This window comes from Macrotis lagotis, chromosome 1 (assembly GCF_037893015.1).
Source record: "Macrotis lagotis isolate mMagLag1 chromosome 1, bilby.v1.9.chrom.fasta, whole genome shotgun sequence".
Lineage (NCBI taxonomy): Eukaryota > Metazoa > Chordata > Mammalia > Peramelemorphia > Peramelidae > Macrotis > Macrotis lagotis.
The window spans coordinates 666,250,228-666,267,091 of record NC_133658.1 but is presented as its reverse complement, the minus strand read 5'-3'; the positions used below and the strand labels follow the sequence as shown (position 1 = coordinate 666,267,091).

Here is a 16,864-nt window from a genome sequence, read left to right as displayed (position 1 = left end):
TAAGGCCTGAAACCAAAGAAATCAAATTATTTTTTTAAAAAAAGGATATGCTCCAAATTAGAGAGGGAACTGTGGAAATTAAATGCAAGCCAAAGATTTTTATCCTCAACTTTCAAAAGTTGTCTATATCTTTTTTTTCTCTAATTTTTTTTCTTCCATTTGGATTTGGTTCTTTCCTGACATGATTAATATGGATCTATGTTTAGCATAATTGTACATGTAGAGCCTATATTAGATTACATTCTGTCAAGGGGAGGGGGAGAAAACTATAAAACTTGAAACCTTGCAAAAAATGATTGGTGAAAACTACTCTAGCATGTTGTTGGAAAAACAAAAATTTTTTTAAAAAAGGTATGTTACCTGAATTGGCAGGAATGTATAGCTCTGAAGCTTAATCTTGATTACCCAATTTGAACAGGGATGAGGGTCTCAATATTTTGATACTAGCAATGAAGAAAGGATGCAGTGCTCAAGGAATTAAGTTGAAGGCTCAATTGAGAGTGGAAAAAGTTGAAATTATAATGGAGTAATGGGGAATACTGGAGCCAGCTTGACCAGACACAAAAGTAAATTGTTAAATTTTCACTGTGAGTATTTTCATTTTGGAAATTGGCAATCACTATGACTCAGGGATTGATGTGTTGTTTTATTGTCAGGTCTTGAAAAAAATGTCAATAATGCAAATTTAACTTATTAGGGTGTCAGGCTAACTAACATTCTTCCCAACCTTCCTGCAACTCCAATTATTAAATATTTACCAGTAAATTCTTGGTTATAAGAGATCTCTCAAGATGAAGGAAGGTAATTATTATTAATCAAAGTTTAGTGACTCATGGCTAGAAAAATCCTCAGTTCTGTACAGTAGAAAGAGTGACAGATTTGATATTAGAGGACCTTTGTTCAAAACTTAGCTCTGTCAAATCTTGGCTCTGCTATTCATTATCTATATCTAAGCCCATGTTAGACCAGAAGAAAAGTCTGGATCTGGTGAAAAACAGGTTTTATAAGATCAAAAAAACAAAACAAAACAAAAAACAGTGTATATAGATATAGGTAACCAGGACAATCCACTGGGGAGTATGAAGAAAACATGAGAACTAAATATAGACCAACATCTCACAGTATGTACCAAGACAAGTTCTAAATGGATACATGACTTAGATATAAAAAATAATATCATAAACAAATTAGAGGACCTGAAAGAAATTAGCTTCTAGTTCTATGGAGAGGGGAACAGATTGTGACCAAACAAGGAATGGATGGATGGATGGATCATAAAAGAGAAAGTGGACAATTTCAATTACATAATTTTTTTTTCTTAAAACAAATATCCCTAAAATTAGAAGGGTAAGAGATAACTGAGGAAAATCTTTGCAATGAGTTTCTCTGATAAGGATATCACTTCTAAGATATAAAATAAAACATAATAGGCATTTCCTAACTGATAAGCTGCCAAAGGCTATGAATAAATAGTTTGAGAAGGAAAAAATCCAAGGTATCAAATACTCATATGAAAAAATACTCCAAATAACTAATAGAAAAAGGAAATTAAAGCAACTCTGATGTTCTACCTCACATCCATCAGATTGACAAAGTTAACAAAAAAGAAAATGTCATATTTGAAAGTAGGCATGTTAAGACAATGTTGGTGGGTACTGTGAAATGATCCAGCTACTCTGGAAAGTATTTTGGAACTATGTCCCCAAACTTACAAAATGTGAATACTCTCTGACACAGTAATACAATACTATATCTATACCTGATGATGTTTGTCCTTCATTTTTTGAAGAAAACTACAAAATCAGGGAGTGATGCCATGACAAGCACATGAATTGAATTTGAGTGAAGGGGTGCTGTGCTAAGTCATCAGTCTTACTTTCTCCTCCAGAGTTATCTGGGTCCAGTGACCAGATATGAATCAGGATGACTAGAGATGGCCCTGGATGCAAGACAATATGGATTAAGTGATTTGCCCAAGGTCACACAGCTTGTAAGAATCAAGTGTATGAGGCTGGATTCCAAAGTCAGTACTTATTCCACTGGGCCACCCAGCTAAAAGATCAAAGAAAGAAAAAAAAGGATTGTATGTATATGTTTATGTATGCATGTACAAAAACTATTAGGAATAGCTCTTTTTGTGTGTAAAAAACCAGAAACTCCATCAGTTGGAGAATGAATGAAAAAAAAGGACATATGAATAGGGCTGCCAAAAGAAGTGATGAAAGTGAACATTTAAGAGAAATGCATGAAATAATACAAATACCAAGTATCAAGATAAGTTCTAAATGTATACATGACTTAGATGTGAAAAAAAATGATATCATAAACAAATTAAAGGAGCAAAGAAGAAATTATCTTCTAGTTCTGTGGTTAGAGGAAGAATCTGGGTCTCCCTTATGACCAAACAAGGGATAAAGAGGATTACAGAAGACAAGGTGGACTTAAGAGGGAGTTAGGCTCACAATCTCTCCTACCTCCCTGTAGATCTGACTATTAAACATATACCAGTAAACTCCTGGTTATAAAGAGATCTTCCAAGATGAAAGAAGGTAATTAACTGTTTTTTTTTTGGAAGGCAAAGGGGTTATATGGCCCAAGGCCACACAGCCAGGTAATGACTAAGTGTCTGAGGCCCCATGTGAACTCAGGTACTCCTGACTCCAGGGCCAGTGCTCTATCCACTGCTCCACCTAGCTGCCGGGGTAATTAACTGTTAGTCAGAGTTTAGGAACTCATGGGTAGGAAAGACCTCAGTTAGCTACAGTAGAAAGAGCAATCAGGAAAGTAACATAATTTAACAACAAATTGTACAGGTAAACAACTTTGAAACACTTGAGAACTCTGATCATGACTTCAAGGTGAAACATAATTTTTGAATATGGCCAGTGTAGGAATTTGTTTTACTTGACTGTCCAAAGCTGTTGCAAGATTGGTTTATTTTTTTCTAAAGGTGGATAAGAAAATAGATGTTAATTGAAAAAAATTAATTTAAAAATAATAGATCTGTTTTGTTTTTAGGTTTTTGCAAGGCAAACGGGCTTAAGTGGCTTGCCCAAGGCCACAGCTAGGTAATGACTAAGTGTCTGAGACTGGATTTGAACCCAGGTACTCCTGACTCCAGGGCCGGTGCTTTATCCACTACGCCACCTAGCCGCCCCCAAAATAATAGATCTGTCAATGAAATGTTTATCATATTTGCAGTTGCTAACTGCCCTAACTGCTCTCCTTCCTCTAGTCAAACAAGGTCTATGTTAGTCATCCATGGGAACTCCAGAATATACCTGGTACATCACCTGGCCAGGGATCCACACACCACCTCAACTCCTGGAGAGCTTGAGTAGTAAGAGGACCTAGGAGGTCCTGCTAAGCCAGATTTTAAGGCTATAATTTGGAGAGATGGAGGACTGGGTAAACTAGCTCCACTCCAAGATTGCAAGGGTGCACTGGCTAGTGCCCCACAGAGCCAGAATTACAATGAGGACAGGGAGACCCAGATTCTTTGCACTGAATCAATGGTGGTCATTCCAGGACTTTAACCACACAAAGGAGGAACTGCATCAAGTATGGCCAACATACTTCAGAATCCAAAGGGTCTTGCCCAGGTCCACGTATTTAGGCAGTCCTGGAAAGGGAAAATATGAGCTATGGAGAAGTGCTTCGCTGCTATTCTATAGCCTTAATAAATAAAATAAATATTTTAAAGGTATTGTTCTCACTCTTGCAAAATTTCTATTTTGTATATATTTATAATGAGATTTTCCCAGGGTCACACAACTATGAAGTATCTGAGGCTAAATTTGAATTCAAGTCCTCCTGTCTCCAGGGTCAGTTCTCTATCCAATGTGCCATCTAGCTGCCTCCTGAGACCTAACATATCAATCAACAATGCACATATGCATATGTACATTTAGATGTATAACAATGTACATATGCACATGTTACATCTATATAGATCTATGTGTTCAGTGACATAATTTATAAGAATACATAAAAATGTTAGGATATGTTAAAATTTTTTTCTGTTAGAGCAATGAAAAAATTTTGAGATCACTAATCTAAGCTTTGGAGCTTATGTGCCAATTTCTTGTCTCCAAAGGAAATGAGCAACACTCTACTTGTGGTGAAAGATTTGACCTGTAATACATAAGTCTTTGATCTAGCAAACAGATGACATTCTTACTGGCCAACATTTTATGAGGGAAGCATTCTTGGCATAAAGCTTCAAAGTCTGGATTCATTCAGATTAAGCTTGAAAATTTAAAAGCAAATTAGTCAAGAGGGTATTTGATTCAGGAAGAATTAAGAATCATGGTTATGGAGGGGTGGAGCCAAGATGGCCACATGAAGGGATCCAGTCTTAGGAGCTCTCTGATAAAAACTCATAAACTAAGGACTCTAACTAAACTTTCGAGAGACAGAACCCACAAAGGGACCCAGTGAGGCAGTTCTCCTACTCAAGGTTACCTGGAAAAGAGCAGAAAGGCTCTGCTCCCCGGGGTCAGACGGGCGGCCTGCCAGAGGGGTGGCCCGCCAGAGCCAAAGAACTTCAGCCTCCCGGAGGCAGCCCCAGGGCGCTGGGAGTCTCAGCTCACAGCAGCAGGGGAGTCTCCTGAGCTGCACCAGGGGGAGCACCAGGCACAAAGTGGGGGAACAGCAGGGGACCTCTGCCAGAGCGAGCACGTGGAGCCCAGCCCTTAAGGCACACAGCAAGCAGCTGGGTCTTTTGGCAGCCTAGACTCAGAAACAGAAGCAGGCGGAGCGGTAAGCAGGAGCCCCCAGGGCATGAGCCCATTGAGCTGAGGGAGAGGAGCGGAGAGAGAGACTGTGGAGCTCTGTCCTCTGCCACTGGAACAGGACTCTGGGGCTCTGATGACATTCAGATCCTGATCCCAGTCTAGGCCCCCCCATAGAACAACAGGGCCCCCCCACCTCGGCCCCGTGGCAGAGGGGGCACTTATGGTCATTCACAGACCAGGAGGGAGGACAGAGCCTCACACACTGAGACCCTTGTGGGAGTGTCCCAAAAGCTCAGGAAGCACCCCAAAAAACAGGCTTAGGCTGGAAAAATGAATAAGCAAAGAAACAAAAGGAAGACCAGTGAGAAATATTTTGCAAATGAGCACAAGAAGGATCAAAATACTCAGTCTGAAGATGAGGAACACAAGCTCCTGCATCTAAAGACTCCAAGAAAAATAGAAATTGGGCTCAGGCTATGATAGAGCTCAAAAAAGACTTTGAAAATCAAATGAGGGAGTTGGAAGAAAAACTGGGAAAAGAAAGGAGAGAGATGCAGGAAAAACATGAACATGAAGTCAGCAGCTTAGTCAAGGAAATCCAAAAAAAATGCTGAAGAAAACAGCATGCTAAAAACCAGCTTAGGTCAAATGGATAAAACAGTTCAAAAAGTTATTGAGGAGAAGAATGCTTTAAAAAGCAAAATTGGCCAGATGGAAAAAGAGATAAGAAAACTCTCTGAGGAGAACAAATCCTTCAGACAAAGAATAGAATTCAGGGAGATTGATGAATTTACCAGAAATCAGGAATCAATACTTCAAAACCAAAAAAATGAAAAATTAGAAGAAAATGTGAAATATCTCATTGAAAAAACAACTGATATGGAAAACAGACTTAGGAAAGATAATTTGAAAATTATTGGAATACCTGAAAGTCATGATCAGGAAAAGAGCCTTGACATCATTTTCAAAGAATTACTACAGGAAAATTGCCCTGATATTCTAGAAGCAGAGAGCAAAATAGAAATGGAGAGAATCCACTGATCCCCCCGAGAAAGAGATCCCAAAAAACCAACCCCCAGGAATATTATAGCCAAGTTCCAGAACTCCCAAGTCAAAGAGAAAATATTACAAGCAGCCAGAAGGACACAGTTCAAATATTGTGGAGCTGCAGTCAGGATCACACAGGGCTTAGCAGCAGCTACATTGGAAGCTTGTAAGGCTTTGAATACAATATACTGGAAGGCAAAAGAGCTTAGAATGCAGCCAAGAATGAACTACCCAGCAAGGCTGAATGTCCTCTTCCAGGGGAAAAAGATGGGACTTTTAATGAACCAGGGGAATTTCAAAGGTTCCTTTTGGACTGGCCAGAGCTGAACAGAAGGTTTGATCTTCAGATACAGGACTCAGGTGAAGGATGGAGATTGGAGGAGAGGGGGGAAATAGGAGGGACTTAATGAGGAGGAACTGCATGTATAGAAAAATGATACTGATAATATTCATATGAACCATCTCAGTTAATAGAACAGATAGAGGGAGCTTTTATAGTTGAAGCACAGGAGAAAGCTGAATTCGAAGATAAAATATGGTGTAAAAATGGAGTCAATAGGAACAAAAGGGAAATGGAATGGGAGAAAGAAAAAGGAGAGGGGGAATAGTCCAAGATATTTCACATAGTAAGATTTTTTTTTATTACAATTATTGCAATGATATGGAAGGGGGGAGGCAAGGGGGAATGAGGGAAACTTTGCTCTCATCAGAGATGGCTAGGAGAGGAAACAGCAAATATACTCAATAGGGTATAGACAACTGGAGTAAGAAGGAGGGGGGAGCAGGGGGAAGGGGTGGGGATGTGAATAAAGGAGGAGAGGATGGATCATGGGGGGACAGTGGTCAGATATAACACATTTTCTTTTTTACTTCTTGCAAGGGGCTGAGATTGGAAGGCCTGCCTAGGACCATAGGGCCAGGTGGATTCTGGGCCTAAGGGGTGGTATGGGGCTCAGGGCTTCTTGGCCTCAGGACCAGGGATCTGTCTGTTGTGCCACTCAGCGACCCTACAGCAGAGTCAGAGTGAAAGGAGAGAGAAAATATACTACATGGTAGTGGAGAAATAAGAAAGGAGGGAGTTGCGATCAGCAATGGCAACGTTGGAAAAATATGGAAGTAACTTTTGTGATGGACTTATCATAAAGAATGTGATCCACTCACAACAGAGTTGATGGTTGGAACAAAGACTGAAGCACATCTTTTGTAATTATTATTTGGGGGAGAGTGCAGGGCAAGTGGGGCTGGGTGGCCTGCCTGGGGCCACATAGCAGGGTGATCTTTGGGTGTCTGGGGCCAGATTCGAACCCAGGTGCTCCTGGCTCAAGGGCCAATGCTCTGTCTGCCACCCAGCCACCCCTACTATTATTACTATTTTATTTTATTTTGGGTCATTTTTTTTTTCTTTTTGGTTTTTGCAGGGCAGTGGGGATCGGGTGGCTTGCATGTCACATGGCTGGGTGATTATTGGGTTTATGAGGCTGGATATGGACTCGGGTGCTCGTGGCTCCAGGGCTGGTGCTTCGTCCATTGCGCCACCTGGCCATACCTACAATTATTACTATTATTTTTTTTAATTTTAATTTTTTTTCTCTCCCCTTTACTTTTTCACCCAAGCAAGTCTATCTATATTCATGGGGGGAGGGGTATTTTGTTTACTTGTAAACAAGTATATTTTATTAATGTAAAAAAAACATTTGTACAAAATGAGAATAAAAAATAAATTAAAAAAAAGAATCATGGTTACAATATTATCAAGGAAATTCATAGTTGAATAATTTGAATTGCACTCTACTAAATATTTTGGAGTCACTGAAGCTCAAGAAATAATCCTGAGGCCAATTAGGATGATGTATTTTTGTATTGTGTCTATAAGGCCAGCCAGGGGTAATCATTTTGTGGCCTTACTCTATACATAAAATGTTTGGGTAACAAGGGAACCATTACCCTGTGCTTTGGAGTTTTAGAGTATGGAAAAGATCTTGAAACCTATGACCAATTTATCATAAGAATTTGTCATAAGAAATCAGTTGAGAGAAACTTCATGGTTTCAGCTCAGAAGAGCAGGAGTAATAGCAATATAATCTTTTAAGTTTCTTTTCCAGGATTCCAGCTGCAAAATAAGAGTCCTTCTGTGAAATTTTGGAGGGGAAAAACACAAAAGAAGGGAATGGTGGAGAGTCACCCTGTACTAAGAAAATGAAAAACTAGTTAGCTCCAAAGAATGTCAAGGACCCTCACAAAGATAATTCATTGCTACCATTTATTGCTTACAAAGAATTGGCTGGACTTTGCAGAAAACAGGAGAGCAGGAATATGGGCAATTTAAGAAACTGACACCTACATATCTTTCTTTCTCTCTTTTTTTTTTCTTTTTTTTTGAGGCAACTGGAGTCAAGTGATTTTCCCAGGGTCACACAACTAGTAAGTTACTAAGGCCAGATTTGAATTCAAGTCTTCCTGATTCCAGGGTCAGTTTTGTAAACACCGTGCCATCTGGCTGCCCCCCCTGAGACCTAAATATCAATCACCAAACATTTATAAATGACTACTACATGCCAGGCTAAGGAAACAAAGGATCCTTATGTGCTAGGGATATAAAGACAAAAATGAAACCATATCTGCCATCAAGTTTAGCTTATGTCTATTGAAGGAAACAACATGTACATATAGAAGCAAATATAAAATAAATTCAATGTTGTGGGAAGGAAGGCAATATTTGTAACAAGGATAAGGAATGTATTCATGAAGGTGCTATTTATGAAAGAAAATGAACTTTTTTTTTTTGAAGAAAGATTCTATAAGGCAGAGGTGAGAAGGGAATGCATTCCAGGAATAGTGATATACAGTGCAAACCTATGGAGATGAAAATGCCAGAGGGGAGAAGCAGAGAAGTGGCTAGTTTGGCTGGATCACTGCACATTTGAGAGAGTAAAGTACAATGAGGCTGGAAAAATAGGTCAAGTTCAATTTCTGAAGGGCCTTAAAAGGCAAAGAAGAATTCACAATAAATCCTAGAGGCAACAGGCAAATGTTCATTTATTTAGAAGGGAGTGGACATGATCAGATGTGTGCTTACAGAAAATTTAAATGATGTGGTTGAAAGAATTTGGGACATTTAAAAGATGGTGATACACTTGACAGACAGTTGGAAGTATGGAGGAGAGGTGAATTTTGGGGAAAAGATGTTTTGAATATGTTGTGGTTGAGATGTCCTGAGGATACACAATTAGAGATATCCAATAGGAAGTTGGTGATTTGGGAACAAAAGGTTGAGTAACACCTGACATATAAATTTGTCAGTTATATGCACAAAGATGATGAAAGTGGATTATATCACAAAGCAAGAAAGAGAAGATCCTTGATAGAATCTTGGGGGTATATCCACAATTGGTAGACATGATATGGATGACAAGCCAGAAAATGACATTAAAAGAAGTGGCAAAGTGGGAGAGCCACAGAGGCAGCATTAGCTAATTTCTAGCTGGATCACTAGATGGTCCAGATTAGAATTGCTATTTAAGATACAGACCAAGCAAATATATGAGAATTCTTGCAAGGGCTGATTTGTCTATAGCAGATGAGGAGAGAGAATAAATTTAAAGGCAGTTCTGCTTTTTGACTGCTACTCTAATACTGGTAATACCAAAGTGACAGATACCATGGATGGAAACTAATATCTCAAGATAGCTCCATTGACCTCAAGTCATCCAAAGATCCCTAACTAGAGTGATAGATTAGTATGCCTGTGACATTTAGTTCTCTATTAGAAAATAATAGTGGAATAATAAGAGGGAAGATGGAAAAACAGCTATGTAGCACAGATTATCAGTGTGAAAGGAGTGAAATCTGACTTTTGCCCTTTCTGGGGTGATACCTAGGACAGTTCTATAAGTTAACTTGTATAAGTCCCTAAGGGAAAGGTGGCACAATAGAGGGGTGGGGGCCTAACTCTAAGGATATCTATGTGAATCTTTTCAAGATACTTAAGTAAATGAAGTGGATCTGTATTTCTAAGTCTGAGTGCTTATAAGGGGAAATAACTACTTTTAGGGAAGTTCCATGTGTTTATGTTGTCAGGTATTCCCTGGGAAAGGGCAAAGTGAATTTGAGATGTTTATGCTTGACACAAAGATTATATTTTGACAAATTTTTTTTGGGGGGGCTGAAGGGAGGAGAAGCCAAGCCAGGATGATGGGAGGAACTACTACTAGCATTTCCGACTGAACGTGCCTACTACGGGTGTTGGACAGTGGCCGGGGAATCCTGAGAGCTTAAGGGAGGGATCTGTCAGGAGTGACAGGGGCAGCGGATGTCGGAGGAAGGGAGCGGGCTATGTTCGCCTGACTCCAAGGCTGGCTTTCAATCGTCTAGACCAGAGCGGGCTACCTGTTTCATAGGTTCAATCGATCAGAGCAGAGATTGGGAAAGGTTACACCTTTGTTCCCCAAACAGTCCAGCACTTTCCTGCTGACATCACCAAGTTCACATCTCGGGCATTCATTCGGATCTAAAATGGATTTGTTCCCTTCACGGTGCACAAAGGATTTCCTTCTGAAGTGCCTAGTGTTTCACTACAGAAGTAAGAGATGAATCGTGGGGAGAAGTGGTCTTGACACAACTCGGGGGCGCCGGGGCGGGCTTCCTTTGACTCCGAGGGACAGGGGGGAGATGGGACCGAACTGGCGGATTTCGGGGGTCGGTCCCCCGGGACTGGGGCGCATGGCGCCGCCTCCCCACGATCACGTGCCAAAGGATCCCAGGTTTTCAGTCGCAGGAATAGCTTTCGCTGGGGTCATGGGGGGTGGGAAACTGACCTTTGGGGGAGCCCGAGAAGTCAGAGGTCGCGAAGGGTCACCGCCTGCTCCACGTCGCTTGGGGGGGAGGGGGCCCGCTCAGAGCCATTAGAGCCGGCCACGCGCGCGCCTGCGCGGGAGCGGGGTGACGTCACCCGGGCCGGGGGCGGGGCGGGGTCGCGTGAACGCGCCTCTGCGCCCCAGAGCTGCGGAGCGGGCTGCGGAGCGGGCAGCGGGCGGGCAGCGGGCGGGCAGCGGAGCGGGCAGCGGAGCTGCAGCACCCAGCCATCGGGTGCGGCCTTGGGGCGGCATCGGCGCTTGGAGACCTCCTCCGGCGGGCTCGCAGACGCGGGGACAGCGGCTGGGAGAGCCCATCGCGTGGACGCGGGACCTCGTCGGCCCCGGGCTGGGTGAGTGGGGCGGGGGAGGGGTGCGCCCGGGACCCGGAGGGCCCGCTGGTTGAGCCTCCCCGAGGCTGACCCACGCGGCCCACATTCGGGGAGATTTTCCGAGGCGGGAGCGAGGATGGGGGAGGGGAGGCGAAGGTGGATGAATGCGTCACGTCATGGCGCCTTGCTCCCCTCCCCCTCCCCGCACCTGCAGCCCCGGGCCCTGCCGCGCCCGGCTCGCTCCAGTCCCGCCCTTTGTCTCCCGGCCCTTTGCGGGGCTCTGGGGACCGGTTTTCAGACTTCTGCCCCTTCGCCTTCGCTTGCAGGGACGAGCCAGCCTCCTTTCCTCGGATGCGCCTTGTGGGTCTGTTGTCTCTCCCTTTGCGCGGTTAATAAGTTCCTGAGCTGTCACCGTCTCCATTCCCTCCTTTACCCCCAAATCTGCACCCAAACCGACTGAAACTACCCGTGACGGCGGAACCTAATGACCAAATTCTGTCCCTCTTAATTATTAAATTTTGATTTTTAATTAGCATTTGATAGTTAACCACCCCTTCTATTGATGTATCATCCTGCACTATCCTGACCAGGCTGCCTCTCCAATTTTAGGTATTCTCGGAGGCTTTTACAAACCTTAGCCCTATTATTCTCTCCCTTTTCAAGAAATCAGTGTTAGCAGTCTTTCACCTCTTGTTTTGACAGTTCCAAAATCTCTAACCCGGGTGTTTCCCATTGTCTCTCAGTCCTTTATTCCACTTGTGGACAGGAATAATTTATATATCCTGCCTAGCCTTCACTATGTATCGTTGCTTCAGTTTATCTCTAATACGACGTCTCCCTAAAACGAATACTAACATATCTTCTCCACAGTTCTATTAATGACATCATTATTGTATTTGAAAAGAGTTTTTGGAAACATATATAGCTTACCACCACACTGGGCAAACAGCAGGTGTCAGTATTTTTTTCAGACTGTTATTTATGTAGAATTTTTCCAGAATTCTGAAGTATAACTCATCTGATAAGACAGCTGATAATCATTGCTTCATTGTGCATGGCATCAAAATTGCAGACTGCTTGCTTTATTATTTTCTCATTATTACTCTTTGGCTGATCATTAGGTTGGACATTAGGTTTATTAGTTATTTCAAATTTGGTGCAGTTGTTTATGGAAAGATACTTCATTCTCATGTTCCTATTACTTTAGAAAATTAATCTTTCATTTTCCACATTCCCAAAGGACTGAGGTTGTGTAGAGTTTGGAATCCTCATATTAGCATTCAAAAGAAAATAGATTAAAATTCAAAAAATAGTTACTCTCAGGTATAACTACCTTTCAAAAATATGCCAATCCACATCTTTTCACTCCAGACATACAGGATCAACATTATTGTAACATGTTAACCATTACTCCAAGAACAGAACAAAACCTAGCTGATTATTTTTGGACTAGAAAGTAGCTTCATTTTTCTTCTTTGAGGATGGTAAGTGAAAGACAAGATTACGCCCTCTAGTCTTAACAAATGTAATTTGCAGGTACCAGTTTTTAGAAGGGATGAGGTTTCATTAATGCTTATCCTAGCTTCATGCAGATCATCAATTTGATAAAAGAACTTGTTCAATTAAAAACATTTCTTTACACAGCTATTCCAGTTCAACTGATGAAACATTAATTAGGTTTGCATGAATATTGAAAGCTTAATCTTTATTGCCATTGTCCTTAGATTTGTTAAATAGTAGAATGTACTATAAATTATACTGTGGTTATATTCTAAATAATTGCTAAAGTGTTGCAGACCAGCATAAGTGTTTTCTATGTTTTTTTTGTCAAGCACTAGGCCCAAGTAAATCATTTAACTTTGTTTATAAAAATCAGAGTAATACCTTAATGTAGTCACTTCATCTTCATAAGGATGCTGTAAGAACAAATGAAAAATGTAGCCTTTCAAGATGTGTTAAGTCTAACATACTTATAGTAGTTATTGGAAAGCAGTATGATCAGTTTCAATTTTTAAATGTTCTGCTATACTAATTGCAGTAATTGTGATTAGCACATAGTGCCTAAATGACTTTTAAGTAATTTAGTTTCCCATTCTAAGTGTGTTTACTAGTTTAACATTCAGAAAGACATAACCATTTATTTATGTATAATCTTAAGTTTCTTTCCGTTCTGGTTCTTCAGAAGGTTCTAAATTTCTTCTCTTCAGCTATACTCAGGCCTGCCCTCCATAGACTTAACTGTGGATCAGTTAGCAAGCTCTCACATCAAACTTGTGTGCCTCATTCTCCTTGAGAGAATCTCATTAGATAGTTGGTACACGCATGGGATGCTTGCTTGTTGGGTAGCTGTGTACATGGCATATTGGAATAATTGCTGGATTTGGAATCAAAAGACCTGTGTTTAAATTATTGGTTCTTTCAACCTCTGACCTTAAATTCTTAACTTTAATGGTTTTCAGATAACTTATCTGTAAAATGAAGATGTTGGATTTAATGATCTTTAACATTCCAGGCCTAAATCTTACTAATTGAATAATTTTATTTTTTTTGCAAGACAGTGGGGTTAAGTGACTTGCCCAAGGTCACACAACTAGGTAATTATTAAGTGTCTGAGGCTGGATTTGAACTCAGGTTCTCCTGAATACAGGACCAGTGTTCTATCCATTGCACCACTTAGCTGCCCCTAATTTCACGTTCTTGGCACAACTTTGCAGTTATTAGTTTAATATTTTTCTGTCTGCATCTCACAGAATCAATGTTTGAAAAGCCCTCAGAAACTATTTTGTTAAATCTATTACTTCAGACAAGAGTTTTATCTACCATCAACATTAGGCCTCTGAGGGGGTGGCTACCTGGAGTCAGGAGTACCTGGGTTCAAATCCAGTTTCAGACACTTAATAATTACCTAGCTGTGTGGCCTTGGGCAAGCCACTTAACCCCATTTGCCTTGCAAAAAAAAAAACCTTAAAAAAAAATTAGGCCTTTGAAACCTAGGAAGAAATCTTCTATATCAGGATATTTTAACTCAGCTTTCAAACTAGGGAAGACATGAAATTGAAACATTTTTGCTACCTATAAAATGAAATGATATATTTATGTCTTCTTTAAGATTCTATCTACATTTAAAAGTCATTTCTAGCATCTTTGCTGAACAAGATAACAATTTAGAGAAGTTTGCCACTCATGAACTAGTTTTTCTAAGTGTGAATCTTCTGTTTAAATGAGGCAAAGGCAGAAACTCACCTAGTGCTCTCTCTCTCCAGACTCTTCCAGATAAACCCACAAAAACACAGAGCGAAACAATTTTCCAGCCCAACACAACTTAGAAGATTAGCAGAAAAGGTCTGTTGCAACAGGTTAAGAGTCCAGCGGAGGCCACACCTGTGCAGATTGGATCCCAGCAAACCAGGAGCAGGCCTTGGAGCAACTGAATCAGTGGCAGTTTCCAGATCTCTCAGCCCATAAGGGGATTGGACAATTGGTGAGATTTACAGGGGTCCTTTATCCTGCACCAGGGGCAGGACTCTATTGCACTGTCTATTGGTACCTGGGTTGCAGTCCTAGGCCTTAGTATCAGTGAGGCAAGGAGCACTAGCTTATTAGAGCTTGCAGGCCATAGTGGAACAGGGATCTGGGTCACAGTTTGAGGGTTGGAAAGTGTGCTTACAGTCACTCACAAACTTGTGCACAGTATAGGAGAATAGTAAACAGACTTGTCTCTAGATCACTCCACCTTGCAAGAGGCAAAGACTTAGAAATACCTAGAATTTTGAAAACAGCTGCACAAAAAACCTGAAGCTTGGGACATTGTCCTCTTCACCTGAGCAGCAGAGCTCCACTTTAGCAGACTTAAAAGTCAACAAATAGATTGGAAAATGAGCAAACAACAGAAAAAAGTTCCATCCATTGAAAGTTACTATAGTGATGAGGAAGACCAAAACACACACTCAGAAGAAGACAATGAAGTCAAAATTCCTGCATCCAAAGCCTCAAAGAAAAATATAAATTGGTCTCAGTCCATGGAAGAGCTCATAAAGGATTTTAAAAATCAGGTAAGAGAAGTAGAAGAAAAATTGGGAAGAGAAATGAAAATGATGCAAGAAAATCATGAAAAAAAAGTCAATAACTTGATAAAGGAGACACAAAGAAATACTGAAGAAAATAACACCTTAAAAAGCAGAATCGGCCAAATGGAAAAAGATATACAAAAATTCACTGAAGAGAAGAATGCCCTGAAAAGCAGAATTGGCCAAATGGAAAAAGAAATACAAAAATTCACTGAAGAGAAGAACTCCTTAACAAGTAGAATTGGCCAAATGGAAAAGGAAGTACAAAAGCTAACTGAAGAAAATAATTCCTTAAAGGTTAGAATTGGTCAAGTGGAAGCCAATGACTTTATGAGACATCAAGAAATAATCAAACAAAATCAAAAGAATGAAAAAAACAGGAGAAAATGTGAAATATCTCATTGGAAAAACAACTGAATGGAAAATAGATCCAGAAGAGAGAAGTTAAGAATTATTGTACTACCTGAAACCCACGATCAAAAAAAAAGTCTAAATATCATATTACAAGAAATTATTAAGAAAAATCGCCCTGATATTCTAAAATTAGAAGATAAAATGGAAACTGCAAGACTCCATCAATTACCGTCTTTAAAAGATCTCAAAATGAAAACTCCCAAGAATATTATAGCCCAATTCCAAACCTCCCTGATCAAGGAGAAATACTACAAGCAAATAAAAAGAAACAATTAAAATATTGTGGAGTCACAGTCAGTATAACAAAAGATTTAGCAGTTTCTTTATTAAATGATTGGGGTGGGGGTAGGGTGGGGGTGGGGAATTGGGGTGGGGTGGGGGGAAGGGAGGGTCTTGGGATGTGATATTCAGGAAAGCAAGAGCTTGTATTACCATCAGGAATCAACTACACAACAAAATTGAGCAACATTTTCAGACAGTGGAATTCCTGATGAAAAAGAGCTGAATAAAAAATTTGACTTTCAAATAAAAGATGCAAAAGAAGAATAAGGGATTAGATAAAGTTAAGCTGTTTATATTCATTCCTACACATGAAAATATCTAACTCTTAAAATCCTTCTCATTAGGGTAGTTAAGAGTAGACATAGAAAGAAAGCAGAGATGTGAGCTGTATGTGATGGTATGATTATGTAAAAAAAATAAAATTAAGAGATGAGAAAGAATGCACTGGGAGAGGGGGAATAGTATGAATTATCTAACATATAAAAGAGGCCTGAAAGAGATTTTACAGTAGGGGGGAAATGGGGAGGGAAATACATGAATCTTAAATCTCATTAGAATTGAATCAAAAAGACAATACTATCTATCTATCTGTCTGTCATCTATCTATTTATCTATTTATCTGTCTATCTATACACACTCAATTGGGTATAGAAGTTTATCTTACCATACAGGAAAATAGGAAGGGAAGGGGTTACAAGAACTAATAGAAGGGAAGGTGGGGGGGGGGTTAAAAGCAGTAAAAACACTTGAGAATGGACAAGATAAAAAGAAATGAGTAAGATAAATGGGGGAAATAGGATGGAAGAAAATAATTTGTAATCATTACTGTGAAAAAAAACTAGAAATGTCATTCCTTGATGGATAAATGGTCAAAGGATATGAATAAGCAATCTTCCTTCAGATAAAGTAATCAAAAGTATCTACAGTTATGGAAAATGCTCTACAATGTGATTAGAGAAATGTAAATTAAAACAACAGTATCTCATACCTATCAGATTTGCTAATTCAACAGAAAAGGAAAATAAATATTGGAGAGGGTCTGAGAAAACTTAAGACGTTAATATACTATTATTGGTGAAGTTAAGTACTGATGCAACCATTCTGGAGAGCAATGAAATTATGTCCCAAATGCTATA

The 16,864-nt window shown here is 40.1% G+C and overlaps 1 protein-coding gene and 1 long non-coding RNA gene across 3 annotated transcripts in view; one reads left to right on the top strand and one right to left on the bottom strand.

Moving 5' to 3' along the window:
• The window catches only part of OSGEPL1 (O-sialoglycoprotein endopeptidase like 1), a 34,208-nt gene extending 23,487 nt beyond the window's left edge, over window positions 1–10,721 (bottom strand). For both annotated transcript variants that reach the window (XM_074215509.1, XM_074215510.1), the window contains exon 1: window positions 10,598–10,721. The gene's annotated coding sequence lies outside the window, so the exon portion shown is untranslated. The remainder of the gene's footprint in view (window positions 1–10,597) is intronic.
• A 97-nt stretch (window positions 10,722–10,818) lies between these two features.
• Window positions 10,819–15,529, top strand: LOC141507642 (uncharacterized). The gene is made up of 2 exons (XR_012474212.1): window positions 10,819–10,986; window positions 14,229–15,529. It is a non-coding gene; the product is annotated as an uncharacterized LOC141507642 (long non-coding RNA).
• The last annotated feature ends 1,335 nt before the right edge of the window (window positions 15,530–16,864 follow it).